We start from the raw sequence: 5,892 nt of genomic DNA on the forward strand, positions 1-5,892 counted from the left end.
TTCGGCTCGCTTTGTAGCTCGGCTCGGTTTAGCTCGAATTATTTTACTTATAATAAGTTTTAATTTTATATACATTATAATATATTACAAAAAAACTGATTATTATTTACATGTATATAGGTTTGTAATTTGATATTTATGGCATATTTGAAGATTGATTACCATACTAATGAAGTAGTATTGTATTTTATTGAAATTAAAACTTATTTTGCGTTGTTAAACTTGATTTTGGTTTGAATTGTATTAGGTTGAACTTATTTTGAATATATTCTTTTAAATTATTGAATAATATTTTAGGCTATTAAATTTTAAGAGATATATATTAGTTTTTTTTATCAAATCGAGCCAAACCAAGCCGAGCCGAGCTAGCTCGGTTTAAAACCAAGCTGAGCCCGAGCTTAGATTTTCAGCTCGGTTTCAAATCTGAGCCGAGCCGAGCCAGCTCGGTTTATAATCGAGCCGAGCCCGAGCTTGGCCTGACTCGGCTCGGCTCGGCTCATGAACAGCCTTACCCTGATATAGCAAGTGGTACTCATAGTAAGTGGTATTTAGTTTAGGACAAGTAATAAGCAGTATTCGCTTTTATAGAATCCAAATCAAAGAGATATTGCTTGTACCTCAATATAATTCATTAAATCTTAAACCACCATTTTTAATTTAAACTAATATAATATGTTATTAAATTTCCTAAACTTACGTTGCTATATATTACAAAAACAGATTACTTATTAGTTTTTTTATTTACTTTATGACATTATTGTTTAGATATTATCATATTAAAAGAAAATTACTTAATCATTTCATATACAAAAGGCATTCAAGAATAAATACTAGTCCTTAATAAGTTCATATTAAATTACAGTTTAGATATTATCATATTAAGGGAACATATTAAAGACTAAAAATTAGACCTTAATCATTTCATATACAAAAGGCATTAAAGACTAAATATTAGTTCTTAATCCAATCTGGTTCAGGAACTGATTTTCAGTCTCTAATGAGTTACCTCTGTATTAGAGACTGAATATCAGTCGCCCTTACATTTACGCCATTTTTCATTATAGATGGAAGGTATTTTGGACCAAAATTCAGTTGCGGATGAGTTTCCCTCCGGAACCCTTTATTGTGCGGACGCATTTGCGACTGAAATTTAGTCTCAGATAGGGTGTCAAGATATTAGCGACTAATGATCAGCCGCCAATATATGTTGCATAAAAATCAGTCCCAAATACTATCGCTAACTGATAAATCAGTCCTAGATATTACATATCTAAGACTGATATATCAGTCCCTAATAATTTAGTCTCTAATGGTCACTTTTCTTGTAGTGATAAGTCAAAGCATTGTTAACACAAACTTTGATATTATAGATCTCAGAGATATCTCTTATGTAATAGATATCATAACATACCGAGATAGACCCAATGGGACAATAGTATCGTTCTATAAGTTTAACATTAAATGGGTCCTTACATATGTAACAAAAACACTGCTCTCCTTTAGAGGATAATAGGATAAATGAGATTATTTCCTTACGCTTCATTAATTGGAAGCCTTATGTAAGTTTAAGTCTATACTCGTTTAGATATTACTCACATTGCAACACACTAGATTTGTCTAGATTAATGTGAAGCATCTAATGGAGTATTACAATATCTTTAAAAGAAACGAGAGGCTAAAATTTGAAGAAAAAAGTGAGAACTAAAACCGGTTGATTACTTTAACTTTGTAATATTCAACGATGACAAAATGTAATTTCGGGTATATCTTTATGACAGCAGACAAAACCTATCTCATGGAGGAGTCATAATGCACTGATATTAACAACCTAAGTTATAACGACATAATATAGTCACTAAATGTCGTTGGAAATTTATCAGTGGACTCATGAGTTTATTAACTCCATATAATTAATATTTTGAAGACTTAGTATGATAAAGTCAGCTACCATGACTCCTTGAACAGTAACAGTTCAAGAGGTGCTGTATTAAATTTCGATACGCAATTAATTGTTCGTTTATGAACGAATTGGGGAAACTAAGTTTTGTATCGAATACATTCATGATATGCTTAAGGATGCTATAACTGAAGGGCTATTACCCATAAGTCTTATTAAGAGAGCTCATAGACGGGTATTAATTAATGGCCATGCGCAATTGCATATCGTACTATGAATGATTAAGTATTAGTTAATTTTCCTCATCAGTTTGATTTTGTATGTCTCTAAGAATATGTTAAGTCGACATAATGGCATATAGACAAATAAAGTTACAAATCAAACAAAGGGCTTATGCATATTCTGATCATGACAATTAGGTTTTAAATTAAGGCTATAGTATGACTAATGGGGGTCCTGAGTCGCATAATGATTCAACGGCTGTATTTCTCTGCTATAGTACCTGTTTAAGGCTAAAATGAGTGTTAACTCCTGATCAGGCTTATCTAATACTCATAGTAAATGATTACTCGGCTAAGTGGGAGAATGTAAGATTAAATATATTTTGTGTTATATTTAATCTATTAGCCATTATAATCATTTACATTATATGGATCAAAATATATAACAATCCTATTAAATAATTAGTTGGTAATTGTTGATGGGCCTAATTACCCTTATTAACTAATTAGGGTTTCCTCTTGGGTGCATATATAAGGAGACTTATGTAGAGGTTCTAAGGTTAGACACATAACCTAATAATCATAACATCAATATCGACCTCCATCTCCATAGCCGAACTCCCTTATTCGGTTTTCATCGTCACCATCATTAGATTGCACCCTAAGGAGGAACCAGACCAAGTTGACAATCATGTCAAACACTGTTGCTGCGTTTCCATCTGGATTCTCTGCTGGCCTGTGCTGATGTAATCAAAGGTATGTTTTCATGTTTTCCATTATGTCTAAACAGAACTGATCAACAAGTGTTTAATGGTATCGAAGATTAATTTGTATAGTTTATTTATTGAATATTAATTTGCAAGAAGTGGGAGCCCTATGTTTATTGATTTTGCTGTTATATATAGTGTACCATTGTGGAGTCAATAAGAAAGCTTGTTCTGATCCATAAATGAAGACTTCGAGTATAGAGCGACTGTAGTGCTTTATGATCAAGTGATGAGGCTTTATTGTGATAGCAAATCAACTATAGTCATTTATGTGAATATTAAACACGTTGAACTTGATTGTCACTTAATTAGACTTTAGAGACAATGTTGTGGGGGCAAACTAAGCCCTCCATCTATATTTTGAAACACATTGACAAAGAACATCGTTTTTCATTCCTACGAAGCCATCGAATGATGTAGATTTTATTTGTAGCAAGTTGGGCGTATCTTTGCTCCAACTTGATAAGGAATGTTCAAAGATTTGTATGGTTGTCTTTCTTGTTGGGTTTTTGGTCCAATGAGGAAGCCCAACAACACTTTCTATGGCCCAATCTTATTTTTTGAAGATGGATAAAAGAGAAGAAGCAGGGTTCATTTGGTTAACACCCTAACAACACACACAAAAGTCACACAAAAGAAGAAGAAGTAATTTCCGTCATTTTCAAACCTAGCTGCAGAGATCGTCGATTTCCCGGAGATTGAACCGTTGGATCACTCTGAATTTTGGACACAGTCATCACGACATCAGGGCGACCTTATCCAACGGTCAGTTTGTCTTAATCACGTCCGGAAGTCTGTCTGCACAGCCTCTGTTCACTGCTGCAGATTTTGGTTATATTTCCTTCTTTTGTCTTTGTTCTTGATTCCATATGCTTGAAGTTGTTGATTCCAAGTGTATGATGTTTAGTGTATGCCTCTAGTATACCTAGGGAAGACTTTGTATTGCTCTAATTTGGTGATAGTGGATTTGAAGCGGCTCTAGTAGTCCCGTGGTTTTTACTCTCGTTTTTGAGAGGTTTTCCACGCTAAAATTTGGTGTTCTTGTTATTGTTTTTGGATTGTTTAGATTGTAGTCGATATACCCTATTTGTTTGCATCCTCATAGGTTCATTCAAGTTTGGGAAAATTCTTGGTCAAACGAAGTTTGCTTCCGCGTTTGTGTTTACCGTTTGTGACCGGGTTTCGCGTTTTTCCCATCATAGTGGTATCAGAGCCATTGGCTCTTGTTATTGGGTTGAAACTTGATTGAACGATGGAAGCTAATACAAGTAGGATTGTGAATTTGAATGGTTCTAATTATCATGTTTGGAAAGGCAAGATGGAAGATCTCCTTTATGTTAAGGATTATTATATGCCTATTTTTTAATACTGACAAATCGGGTGATAAAACAGATGAAGAGTGGAATATATTGCACAGAAAGGTTTGTGGTTATATTCGCCAATGGGTTGATGATAATGTTTTGAACCATATTAGCGGTAAGACTCACGCTCGTACTTTGTGGAACAAGCTTGAGGAATTGTATGCTCGAAAGACCGGAAACAATAAACTGTTCTTGATTAAACAGTTGATAAACTTGAAATACAATGATGGAACTCCTGTTACTGATCACTTGAATGTTTTTCAGGGTATTATTAATCAGCTTGCAGGAATGGGTATCAAGTTTGAAGACGAGGTACAAGGCTTATGGCTTCTTGGTACTTTACCGAATTCTTGGGAGACTTTTAGGACATCATTGTCCAACTCTGCAGCAAATGGTATTATTACTATGGAAATGTCTAAAAGTAGTATTTTAAATGAAGAGATGAGAAGAAAATCACAGAGTTCCTCTTCACAATCAGATGTTTTGGCCACAGAGAGCAGGGGGAGAGGTCAAAGTAGAGGTCCGAGTAACAAAGAGAAGCATCGCAGTAAGTCTAGAGGTAAGTTTGCTGATTATGAGTGTCATCATTGTGGTAAGAAAGGGCACACAATTAAATTCTGCAGACAATTAAAAAGGGAGAAAAAGAAGGCTAATTACAACAATCAAAGGAACAATCATAAGAAAGATGATGGTGGCAATGACACAGCTGAAGTTAATACTGCTACCGAAGAGTTCTTCGTTTGTTGTGATTATGATATGGTGAACATTGCACGTGATGATCCGAGTTGGGTTGTTGACAGTGGTGCTACGTGTCATGTGACATCACAAAGGGAGTTTTATTCATCTTACACACCTGGTGACTTTGGGGTTGTTAAGATGGGTAATAACGGGCTATCAAAGGTTGTAGGCGTTGGGGATGTTTGCTTGATGTTTGACACTGGGATGGAGTTGGTTTTACACAATGTAAAACATGTTCCAGATATTAGACTCAATTTGATCTCCGCTGGTTTACTTGATAATGATGGTTACCATAGTACCTTTGGTGATGGTATTTGGAAACTCACTCGTGGTTCTTTGATTGTGGCAAGAGGTAAAAGAAGTTCAAAGTTATACAGAACGCATCCGAAGATCTCCAAAGACTCGGTCAATTTGTTAGTGAATGCCGATATGACCGACTTGTGGCATAGAAGACTTGCTCACATGAGTGAAAAAGGGATGTCTATCTTGTTGAAGAAAAATGCCTTGCCCGATTTGCATAATGTTCATTTGAAGAAGTGTTCTCATTGTCTAGCAGGTAAGCAAAGAAGGGTTTCTTTCAAAAGTCACCCTCCTCATAGGAGCAACAATATACTGGATTTGGTGCATTCAGATATTTGTGGTCCTATGAAGACTAGAACACTTGGGGGCTGCTTATACTTTGTCACTTTTATCGATGATCATTCGAGAAAAGTTTGGGCCTATACTTTGAAGTCTAAAGATCAAGTATTAGATGTGTTCAAGCAGTTTCATGCCTTAGTTTAGAGACAAACTGAGAAGAAGCTCAAGTGTATTCGAACAGATAATGGAGGCGAGTACATTGGTCCTTTTGATGCTTACTGTAGAGAGAAAGGTATTCGGCACCAAAAGACTCCTCCAAAGACACCACA

The sequence above is a fragment of the Helianthus annuus genome, chromosome 4 (genome assembly GCF_002127325.2).
Source record: "Helianthus annuus cultivar XRQ/B chromosome 4, HanXRQr2.0-SUNRISE, whole genome shotgun sequence".
Taxonomy (NCBI): domain Eukaryota; kingdom Viridiplantae; phylum Streptophyta; class Magnoliopsida; order Asterales; family Asteraceae; genus Helianthus; species Helianthus annuus.